The sequence below is a fragment of the Saimiri boliviensis genome, chromosome 17 (assembly GCF_048565385.1).
Source record: "Saimiri boliviensis isolate mSaiBol1 chromosome 17, mSaiBol1.pri, whole genome shotgun sequence".
Taxonomy (NCBI): Eukaryota; Metazoa; Chordata; class Mammalia; order Primates; family Cebidae; genus Saimiri; species Saimiri boliviensis.
The window spans coordinates 50907287-50919498 of record NC_133465.1 but is presented as its reverse complement, the minus strand read 5'-3'; the positions used below and the strand labels follow the sequence as shown (position 1 = coordinate 50919498).

At 41.6% G+C, this 12212-nt stretch overlaps 1 protein-coding gene and 1 pseudogene across 1 annotated transcript in view; one reads left to right on the top strand and one right to left on the bottom strand.

Annotated features, from left to right (window-relative positions):
* The window catches only part of LOC141581878 (leucine-rich repeat-containing protein 37A3-like), a 47976-nt gene that overhangs the window by 16767 nt on the left and 18997 nt on the right, over nucleotides 1–12212 (top strand).
* On the bottom strand, nucleotides 11212–11484 carry LOC101038757 (non-histone chromosomal protein HMG-17 pseudogene; annotated as a pseudogene).

Sequence of the window (12212 nt, the reverse complement as noted above, 5' to 3'; positions counted from 1 at the left end):
AGGAAAAAGACACTGAGGATCTGTTTTTCTTTTGCCCTCACATCAGCGAACCGGCTCATGAGGTCCCTCCACCAAGAGGTGTAGGTAGCATTAATCAAATGTCTTAAATTCACCACCGTTACTAGGCACTTTATAACACTGAGAGTCCCTCATAAGAATCTGGTGGCTGGGAGCAGTGGCTCACGCCTGCAATCCCAGCACTTTGGTAGGCTGAGGTGGGTGGATCACCTGAGGTCAGGAGTTCAAGACCAGCCTGACCAACATGGTGAAAACCCATCTCTACTAAAAGTACAAAAATTAGGTGGGTGTGGTGGCAGGTGCCTGTAATCCCAGCTACTGAGGAAGCTGAGGCAGGAGAATGACTTGAACCCAGGAGGCAGAGGTTGCATTGAGCCGAGATCATGCCATCGAACTCCAGCCTGGGCAACAGAGTTCGACTCAGTCTCAGAAATAAATAATAATCTGGCCAGCTTCACTACAATTATGTAGGCAACACTGAGAAAACACTGGAATCACAGCTGATAAAAAGGAATGAATTCACTCAAAAACATTCACTCAGTGCCATGTCCATCTGTGCCAGGTACTGTATGAATGCTGGGGGTACAAAATCCATCTCAAAGACACACCAAGATGGGGACTTTCATACCTCAAGGAGGAAGCAGATGCTGAGGGGAAAACATAGGAGAGCCATGTTGGGATCTGTACAGCAGGGTGACAAGGGGAGGACAAAGTAGGACTGGGTGGTGGGTTAAGGAAGACTCGAGGAGACACCACCTTGCTTCTCTTGAGTTTCTGTGTTCATCTTAAACAACAGAAAAAGGCATTTGCTTCATGGTGATGAGAAAAATCAGAGCTAGCTGATATTGGAAATTAGTACTGATTTCATGTAAACAAGAGTAGAGCTGTACCCTTCAAACTAAGTCACAGTTACTTTCAAAGATTGACACAACGGTCTCAACACAGCAAGTGGATGTTGGGGGCTGGGCTCCTTTGTTTGGAGTCAAATTTTTCTAGTAAACAAAACTACATTGCAGAGACATATTTGGCATATGTGACATATAGCCCCATTGCATTTTGTTCCAAAGGCAAATTGCCAAGTAATTTTATGACCAATATGGCACCATTGTGTGGTGTTTTTAAGTTGAAAGAATGTATTTTCCTGCATTACGTAAGTTTGAAGAAAAAAAAAAGAGGCCCCAGCTGTGGGGGATTGATGGTGAATTGAAAAGAGCCTAAGCTTCAGGACTTCTCACTTGCACAGGCCCCTTCCAAGGTTCTGGGAGGGACCCTGGCAAATTTTGTATTCATGATTTTTTATGTTTTCACTAAATAAGGTTCAGACCCCACAGAATTCTGAAACTGCCCCTGGGTTCCAAAAGTTACAAGCCAGTAAATTTCTTGAATGAAGCATCTATGTTATTGACAAATACTGACTGGCCAAGTTAGTGTGGTAGGGTCAGTCTATTTTGAATCTGAAATCCATCTCAAAGGCATACCAAGAGCTTATTAGTGGACTTAACTGGGGTCTGCTGGCCCAAGCACAGTAAAGCCAAACAGCTATATCAAGGGTTTGTATTGGGGAAAGGAGGGCATTTATTTGCAAGGCATCCAAGCAAGAAGGATCAGGCAGCTATCAGAGTCCCCCTCTGAATGGTAGCAATAATCATATCTCTTACAGATGAAATCATGAATGAAATGGTTTATGGAAAACCAGCAATGGTTGATCATCCTAAATGTTAAGTGTGTTTATATTTTTTCCCTGACTTTAAAGTGCTTCTCCATTTCCATACACAGGTCTAGTCTGATGCCTTATCTTTAAAAATTCTTCATCATTTCATTGGTTCTAACAATACAAACTCAATAATTTTAGAAACTGGATGACTTTGCAATGTAGAAAGGCTATACTTTATTCAGATAGAGCACACTCACATGCTGGCTTGTCTGTGGCACATCAATATCGTGCCAAGAATGTAAGCACAAAGAGAGAATAAGAGGAAAATCCAGGCTTTATCCCACTATTAGAATATCAGTGATGTAGGTGTGGCCACACTGTGATGGCACAAACATGCCTTGCTGTTCCCCCCAGTCTGCTGACATCGGCTTCCTTTACATAGCGGTGGATGCACAAAAGTTTACACAGTTGAGGGTATTGTCATCACGTTTTGGTATGTACTGGAACAGAGAGGCATAAACATTAAAGACAAAAAGAACAACTCAGGTCTGTCCTTTGGGGTGATTTAGGGTGGCTGTTTAAATTTGTAATGGTTGAAAAGTCCTGAGATTGTCACACCTGGCAACTCTTAAACTTTTCTTCTCTCACTGCAGCTTACTCTTCTCCCCTGTATAACAAGCTGTCTTTTCCCAGAAGCTTAGCATTTCTTCCTCTGCCCCATAGCATTTTTTCAACACTTACATTTATTAGGTGCTGTTCATGTTCTAGACACCCAGGTGCTTATAGAAGTGAGATAACATGTCCGACGTTCTTAGAATAGTGCTTGGCATATGGTAAATGCTCACTACATGTTACCTCCTATGAGAGCTCATTTTCATTTTTCCAACAACTCTGTGATGTGGATATTGTCATCATTTCTATTTTGCAGATGAGGAAGTTGAAACTCAGAGATGCTGGGTAATTTACTTAGGTTTACATGGCTATTAAGTGGCAGAACCGCTTACAAGCTTTGCAAGTAATTTCCTATGCAGCCCTTAGTTCCTCTGTAATAGGAGCTGAATGATGACAATTTGGCTTTGTGTGCATCGTATCCTACTTTCTAACTTGAATAGGACCTTTAGAGCAGTGACCTCCACTTCCCTCTGAGAATCCCATGCTTCTGGAGCTGCTGACTGTACCACTTCTGGACATCCCCAGGGTTTATGCTCACTGACCAGTGCTGGTGTGACATCATGATGGCTGAGCACCATCATGTGCTGTGTCCAGCCCACTGCTAGGCGCTATACTCATTTATCCCTCAGACTGCCTTGGGCTGTAAATGCTACCCAGAAAGGTTCATGTTCGTTACTCAAGTCACTTCACCAGAAAGTGACAGAGCCAGAATTCAAACCCAGGTCTGCCTGATTCTTGGTTATTCGTCATTGCCAGGGAGTCTTCTTCAAGATTATTCTCAAGAGTTTTAAGATACAGGCTCAGGCCGGGCATGGTGGCTCACGCCTGTAATCCCAGCACTTTGGGAGGCCGAGGCGGGTGGATCATGAGGTCAAGAGATCGAGACCATCCTGGTCAACAAGGTGAAACCCCGTCTCTACTAAAAATACAAAAAGTTAGCTGGGCATGGTGGCGCGTGCCTGTAATCCCAGCTGCTCAGGAGGCTGAGGCAGGAGAATTGCCTGAACCCAGGGGGCGGAGGTTGCGATGAGCCGAGATCGCACCATTGCACTCCAGCCTCAGTAACAAGTGAAACTCCGTCTCAAAAAAAAAAAAAAAAAAGATACAGGCTCATGGCCAGGCATGGTGGCTTATCCCTGTAATCCCAATAATTTGGGAGGCTGAGGTGGGCAGATCACTCAAGCTCAGGAGTTCAAGACCAGCCTGGCCAACATGGTGAAACCCCATCTCTACTAAAAATACAAAAATTAGCGAGGTGTGGTGACAGACACCCATAATCCCCGCTACTCTGAAGGCTGAGGCAGGAGAATCACTTGAACCTGGGAGGTGGAGGTTGCCGTGAGCCAAGATCATGCCACTGCACTCCAGCCTGGGCAACAGAGTGAGTCTCCATCTCAAAAAAAAAAAAAAAAAAGGCTCACCATTTCAGATTCTCTAGACTTTGCCCCTGAAAAATGGTTTACATGATACAGTCAGAGGTCTTGTAATGAGGAGCTTGGTATGGAGAGATGTGTTTTCATGGTTCATGGACCTATGTAGATGAATAAAGGAAAGGGGTTACTTTCTCCCCAAGTACATCACACATATTGGATGAGGGTCTAGGTCATCTTATTTCTTTGACTACCTTCCTCCATGGAACCAGTTTTCCCTGACTGCCTTGGGATTCTAGCATAGATCATTTTGGAGTTTGTCATTTAAATTTATTTTCACGGCCTGCTTTGGACATTTTTTCAGCTAAAGCTGCTAGGATTTCAGTACATCTAGGACAGTGATGACATGTTCCAGTCCTTTCATCTCTGTCTCCTCAGTTAATAGAAAGGAAACATAACCCATCTGTCTGGGCCTATATAGAAGAATTTGGAGAGAAAAAAAAACAGCCAAGAAATATTCCCTTATTTTGTGAGCTACCTTTTTTTCTGTCCCATTGTCCTGTAGCAAAAGGCTGGTACAAAAATATTTGAGTTTTTCTCTTCTAATAAGGCATATTTTAAAAAATTTATTTGGAGCAATACTTCTTAAACTTTGAGACAGTCTTTGAGGCTAAAAGCTTGCCACATTTTATTCCCATAAAGATATCAAAAAGGCAGTGGACTGGGAGTCAGTGCACCTTAGTTTATGTATAAAATGAAGGACTTGAACCAGAAATGGAAATGGTCATCTACTGTGCAGGTAAAAACCCTTGAGGCCGGGCTCGGTGGCTAACGCCTATAATCCCACCACTTTAGGAGGCTGAGAGGGGTGGATCGATTGAGTTCCAGGAGTTCAAGATGAGCCTGGGTAACAAAGTGAGACCCTGATCTCTACAGAAAAACTTTTAAAAAGTAGAAACATAAATATAAATAAATAAAAACATTCGTATCATTTGGTTTGTGGAAAAGAGTTGCTATAGAGTCCTCAAAATTGAGCTGTTGAGTCAGTTCCCACCCAGTCTCTCCATGGTCCAGGCACAACCTTAGTCAAGAAAAGAATGCCCTAAAACAGAAGGAATATAGGATAATATTGTGTGACCCTATATTTTGATTTTATTGGAGACAAATGCAAAGATCTTTATGTCAGTTGGAAAAGAACTTCCTAGTTCAGAGAGAACGCTGAGCTCAAGGCTCACGGATGAGCTGTCAAGAGGGAAGGCAGGTTGGAGAGTGAGATAATTTTAGAGGAAAGATAACAAACTTTGCTAAGTTGATTTGGTTACATATTGCTATACAGTCATATTATTATTATTATTATTTTAAATAGAAACAAGGTATCACTATGTTACCCAGGCTGGTCTCAAACTCCTAGGCTCAGGCTATCCTTCTGCTTAGGCCTCCCAAACTGCTGAGATTATAGGCATAAGCTGCTGTGCCCAGCCTGTAGTCATTTTTAATAGCTGGCAGAAAAGTGGGCAGGGGAAGATATAGAAGCAGGGGGTAGCCTGCTTGCACAGAGCCCACCAATGATCTTACAGGTTTGTTTTTTTTTTTTTTTGAGATGGAGTTTCACTCTTGTTACCCAGGCTGGAGTGCAATGGCACGATCTCGGCTCACCGCAACCTCCACCTCCTGGGCTCAGGCAATTCTCCTGCCTCAGCTTCCTAAGTAGCTGGGATTACAGGCATGCGCCACCACGCCCAGCTAGTTTTTTGTATTTTTAGTAGAGACGGGGTTTCACCATGTTGACCAGGATGGTCTCGATCTCTTGACCTCGTGATCCACCCGCCTCGGCCTCCCAAAGTGCTGGGATTACAGGCTTGAGCCACCGCGCCCGGCCTAATCTTACAGGTTTTAATGACAAAAAAAGCACAAAGGATATTTAAAGCCCTAGTTCGAGAAACCATGCTTAACCAGTCATGTGGCACTCACATTCTTTCATTCTCTGTGTTGCATTATCTTGTTGAATATAAGTGTTACAAAACAGGTTAATGGCACTGAAAAACCATCTGGAATAGGAAGAAGAGGTTGATCACAAGGCAGGACAAGCTGTGTGGCTCCCAGCCTCGCCACTGACTCACTCTGACCTTGGTCAAGGGAGAGTGAATCTTCACTCCTCTTTTTTCCATCTGCCAGCATGTTTGGTCTTCACACCTGGTGTTTCGTTTAGTACACCATGCTTATTTATGTTAAATTGAGATATAATCCACATACCATACAATGCGGTATTATAATGGATACAATTTAGTAGTGATTAGTATATTCACAGGGTTACATAGCAAACAATCACCATTATCTAACCCCAGAACGTTTTCATCACCCCAAAGAGAAACATGGTACCCATTAGCCATCACTCTCCATTGCTGTCTCCCCTCAGGCCCAGATAACTACTAATCTATTTTGAGTCCCTATGGATTTGCCTACTCCAGATCTTTCATATAAACGAATCATACAGTATGTGGTCTTTTGTTTCTGGTTTCTTTTCACAAAGCATGTTGTTTTTAAGGTCCACACATGCTGTAGCATGTATCATTCCTTCGCAAGGCTGAGTGATATTCCATTGTATGGAGACTTCACTATGTCAGTTCATCTATTCATCACTTAGTGGACATTTGGGTTGTTTCCACTTTATTTTGGCTTTTATGACTAATGTTTCTATGGACATGCATGTACTAGTTCTTGTGTGGACATGTTTTTAATTCTAGGGTGCATCCCTAGCAGTAGAATTGCTAGATCATATGGCATCTCTTATATTTAACTTTCTGAGGAACTGTCAAACTGTTTTCCACAGTGGCTGCACCATTATACTCTTCCACCAGCAATGTATGAGGGTTCCAATTTCTCCGTGTCTTTGTCAGCACTGTCATTGTCTTTCTTCTCATTACAGCCGTCCCAGTGAGTGTGAGTAGTATCTCACTGTGGTTTTTGATGGACATTTCCCTAATGAGTTAAGACATTGAGCATTTTATATGTGCATATGGGCCATTTATATATCTTACTTGAAGAAATGTTTTTTTTCAAATCCTCTCCCCATTTAAAACATTGAGTTGTCTTTTTATTGAATTTTAAGAATTCTGTGTATCTTCTGGATACTCTGCATATTAGACCTAATCAGATAATTCACCAATATTTTCTCTTATCCAGTGACTTTTGTGATTTTCATGAGAGTATTCTTTGATGTGCAAAAGTTTTTAATTTTGATTAAAATCTAATTATTTTTCCTTTGGTTGTTTGTACTTTTGGTGTCATTTTTGTGTATAAAATGTTTTATTCTTCTTTAAAAGGGTTCAGGGTTTGGTTTTAAATCAGGCTGCATACATCTCATCAGTCTGACATTCCTTTCACCATGTCAGCCTGGCTTCAGCTAGCAATACTTCATTAAGTTCAAAAGAAAAAATTGTTTTAAAAGAAAAAAAAATCCAGTTTGGAGAAGAAAAAACTGTTGCCTGAGTTAAGGTCATGAGATTTACTCCCATGTTTTCTTCTAAGAATCTTATCATTTTGGCTCTTATATTTAAGTATTTGACATATTTTGCATTAATTTTTATAATGGTATGAGGTATGGGGGTCTACCTTCTTTATTTTGCATATAGATGTCCAGTTGTTCCAGCACCATTAAAAAAAAAAAACAACATTATTTCCACATTGAATTGTTTTAGCACCCCTGTCAAAAACCAATTTGCTATAAATATGAGGGTTTATTTCTGGGTTGTCTATTCTATTGATTTATCAGTCTGTCTGCATTCTGGTATCACACTGTTACTGCTGTAGATTTGATTTGGGTTTTGAAATTGGAACATTTGAGTCATACTACTTTGTAATTTTTTAAGATTATTTTTGCTATTTTGGGTGCCTCAAATTGCCGTATAATTTTAGAATTAGCTTGTCACTTTCTGGAAAGAAGGTAGCTTGGATTTTTATAAGAATTGTGCTGACAATAGCAAGGACATGAAAAATGCCCATAGCTGGTAGACTGGATAAAGACAATGTGCTACATATACACCATGGAATTCCATGGAGCCACAAAAAAACAAAAAAGGAGATCATGTTTTTTGCAGCAACGCAGATGCAGCTAGAGGCCATTATCCTAAGCAAACTATCACAGGAACAGAAAACCAAATACTGCATGTTCTCACTTATAAGTAGAAGCTAAACATTCAGTACATGTGGACCAAAAAAAGAACAACAGACACCGGGGCCTACTAGAGGGTGAAGGGTGGGAGGAGGGTGAGGATCAAAAACTACCTATTGTGTACTGTGCTTATTACCTGGGTGACAAAATAATCTGTACACCAAACCCCCTGGCATACAATTTACCTATATGACAAACCTGCACATGTACCCCTAAACCTAAAATAAAAGTTAAAAAATAGATGGAGGCTGGGTGCGGTGGTTCACACCTGTAATCCCAGCACTTTGGGAAGCCAAGGTGGATGGATCACATGAGGTCAGGTGTTCGAGACCTGCCTGACCAACATGGTGAAACCCCATCTCTACTAAAAATACAAAAATTAGCCGGGCATGGTGGCAGGCGCCTCTAATCCCAGCTACTTGGGGGGCTGAGGCAGGATAATCACTTGAACCTGGGAGGTGAAGATTGCAGTGAGCCTAGGTCACACCATTGCACTCAATCCTGGGTGACAGAACAAGACTCCAAAGGAGATGGGGTTTCACCACATTGGTCAGGCTGGTTTTGAACTCCTGACCTCAGATGATCTGCCCACCTCGGCCTCCCAAAGTGCTGGGATTACAGGTGTGAGCCACCACACCCATCCAATAAATGGGAACTTTAACTAAAAAAAAAAAAATTGTGGTAAAAGAATTGGTGTTAATTCTTCTTTAAATATTTGGTAGATTCACTAGTGAATCTGTCTGGTCTTCAGCTTTGCTTTGAGGGAAGTTTTTTGATTACTACCTCAATCTCTTTACTTGACATAGGTCTATTCAGATTTTCTGTTTTTTTCTCAAGTCAGTTTCAGCAGTTTGTATATTTCTGGTAATGTGTCTATTTCATCCAGGTTACCTAATTATTAGCATATATTTTAATCCTTTTATTAATATTATAATCCTTTTTATGTCTGTAAGAACAGTAGTAGTGTCTCCTCTTTCATTCCTAATTTTAATAATTTGGTCTTCTCAGCCTGGGCAACATACTGAGACCTCATCCCTACAAAAAAATTTAAAAATTAGCTGAATGTGGTGGCACACGCCTATAGTCAGTTACTCAGGTGGCTAAGGCAGGATGATCACTTGAGCCTGGGAGGTTGAGGCTGCAGTAAGCCATGATTGTGCCACTGCACTCCAGTCTGGGAAACAGTGAAACCCTGTCTCAAAAAATGAAAACTAAAAAAACAAAATATTTGTGGCTAGTTGCAGTGGTGTGTACCTATAATCCCAGCACTTTGGGAGGCTAAGGCTGAGGCCAGGAGTTCAAGACCAGCTTGGGCAACTTAGCAAGAACCCACCTCTACCAAAAAAAAAAAAAATATATATATATATATATATATATATATATTTGTCTAGTAAGTCTAACATCTGGGCTTCCTCAGGGACAATTTCTGTTTCTTTCTTTTTTTTTCTCCCTGTATATGGACCATACTTTGTTTCCTTGTATCTTTCATAAATTTTTTTTGAAAATTGAATATTTTAAATAATATAATGTAGCAATTCTGAAAATCAGATCCATGCTCCCAGGATTTGGTGTTACTGCTGCTCGTTAGAGTAGTTGCTATTTATTATTTAGTGCCTTTTTTAAACTTATTCTGTAAAGTCTTACATTATTTGTCATGTGTGCTCACTGAAGTCTCTCCTTGGTTAGCTTACTGATCAGCTAATGATTAAATGGAGATTTACTTAAATTCTTGGAACTGATAAGTCTCTCCTAGTTTTTGCCAAGGGGCTCTGTGTACATGTTGGGGCATACCTTCAGCACTCAGCCAAACAGTTAACAGCTATACCTTACCTTTCACTTCTTGCTAGTGCAGAAGCTCAAGATCAGCCAGGTGTGAGAGTTTCTGGACTTTGCAGGTCTTTTGTGACCGTGCTCACAGCCTGACCTATGCATGTGCATGACATTCCAGATTCCCAGGAATATGTCTTATGGTCTTCTAGTTTCCCAGGGATATATCAGAGTGTTTCAGAATTCCTGCGGACATGTCATTCCTCAGCATTTCCTGTTAAGCTTTTTGATTAGGATTTTTCCCCCCAACTATTATCCATTGCCTCGTACAGTTACCATGTTAAAACACTTGTCCGTAATTGTTTTCCAAAAACACTCTCTGTGGAGAGGCTTTGCACTATACAGTTTTCAGTCTGGTCAAATAAAGACAAACCTTTCTAATGAGGTCTTCTAATGAACCACCAGACAGATGACATAATGACAGTTCACTGAGAGTAAGGCTTTGAAGGAGCTCCAGCTCCGTTCTGCTTTCCCTGGTTGGGGATGGGGGCTATTTTTCAAGGCAACTACTGAGCTAGAGAGTGAGGAATGGTCTAAGGAAAGTTAACACAAATCTTGCTGTTCTTACAGAAATTATTCTTGAATAAATGCTCCTTGAGTTGCTGCAAGACTTTGGTTACATTTCTAGAGTTCTGAGAAAGTTCATTCTGGTCCTTTTTTTTTTTTTTTTTGCCATTTTTTTTCCAAGCCAAACTGTATCCAGCTTTATTAAAGATACTTTCCATAAACAATCATGTTATTTCAGGCAGGACATGGGAAGACAATCATTAACAGTATACAATAATTTTCAAACTCCCTTCTTTGATGGACCACCAAAAATCAGAAAGCCACTATAAAACTCAATGAAGTCTTCATCTGATGCTGCGAACAGGGAAAGTTTAGAGTGAGGATTGACATTTCACATTTAGCATGTTGTTTAACAACTTTTCAGAAGCCGACCCTGCCTTTCAGGAAGTGAAATGAAAATGGCAGAATTTATCTGAAGATCCACAATCTAGAAATGGAACCACTGCTCTTTTGACAGCTGCCATCTCAGTGGCATCACTGGCAAGTCCAGATTGCCTGACACACTGGTAACCAATGGCTGGGGGTCAGGTCCCAACAGATGTCTGGGCTTAAGGGAGTTAAGTCTGTGCTGAAAGACGGAAAGGGAGAAGTGGACGTAAAAATGAATTTGTTTTTCTATACCACAGGCTTTTGTGTGCCAAGGGGTCCATGCGTGTCAAAGTCAGGGAATCCCTCCTCCTGGGAGCTAAGAGGAAGTCTCTCAAAACTAGGAGGGAAAGGTGTTTTCCCCACATCGATCCAGCTTTGGAGACATTCTATTAATGACATATGCCCCTTCCCCCAAAACAACAATGAAGTGTTCTGTGTGCTAACAACATAGCTTAAAAAAAAAAAGTAAAACAAAATTCTGCATTTTCATAAGACCTGATAAAAAGTAGTGTTTCAAATTGTGCAGTCAACAGAAGTACACAGTTATCAAAAATGCCCACACTTCACTTGGCATCTCTAGCACCTTTGGCTTTCTGTGCCCGGTCTGTTTTGGCATCTCCATTTTCTGCAAGGTTATTCCCTTCCTTGCCAGCATCAGCTTTTCCCTTTTTCCCTTTGGGTACCTTCTTTCCCTTTTTTGCAGGGGCCTTTTTAGGCTTGGGCTCTGGCTTTGGAAGAGCAGGTTTAGCAGACAACCTCGCGGATCTTCTCTGTGGTTCGTCCTTCACCTTGGCTTTATCTCCTTTAGCATCCCCTTCAGACTGTCTCTTGGGCATGGTGGAGACAGACTGTCTCTTGGGCATGGTAGGCCCTGGGCGCGGGATGCAGCGGCGCATGGGCTTTGGCCGGTCCAGGGGTCGCTCTCGCCTATTCTTCTTCGCACTGCTCCTTTATAGCCATTTTTTGGGTTGTTGTTGCTTTCATGAAGGGATGAATTTTCGAGTGTCTTTATTCTACCATTTTCACGGATGTCACCTACAACACGGTTTTTAATTTCTAAAGTCTCACCGGCCACAAGTCTGTAGCCCCAGATACTTGAGAGGCAAAGGAAGAGGGATCCCTTGAGTCCAGGAGTTCTGGGCTGTAGTGTGCTATGCTGATTGGGTGTCTGCACTAAGTTCAGCATCAGTATGGTGACCTCCTGGAAACAGGAGACCGCCAGGTTGCCTAAGAAGGGATGTCGCAGTCCAGTTCAGAAATGGAGCAGGTCAGAACTCCCATGCTGATCAGTATCGGGCTTGTGAATAGCCACTGCTCGCCAGCCTGGGCAACATAGTGAGTGAGAACGTGTTTCTTAAAAAAAAAAGTCTCAATGACCGTAGACTAATTAAATATTTAATCATGGGAAATGATTAGGGAAAATAAATAAAAAGTGAAACTAAAATTTTTTTTTTTTTTTTTTTTTGGGGGGCTCTGTCGCCCAGGCTGGAGTATGGAGTACAGTGGATCAATCTGGGCTCACTGCAACCTCTGCCTCCGGGTTAAGCAATTCTCCTGCCTCAGC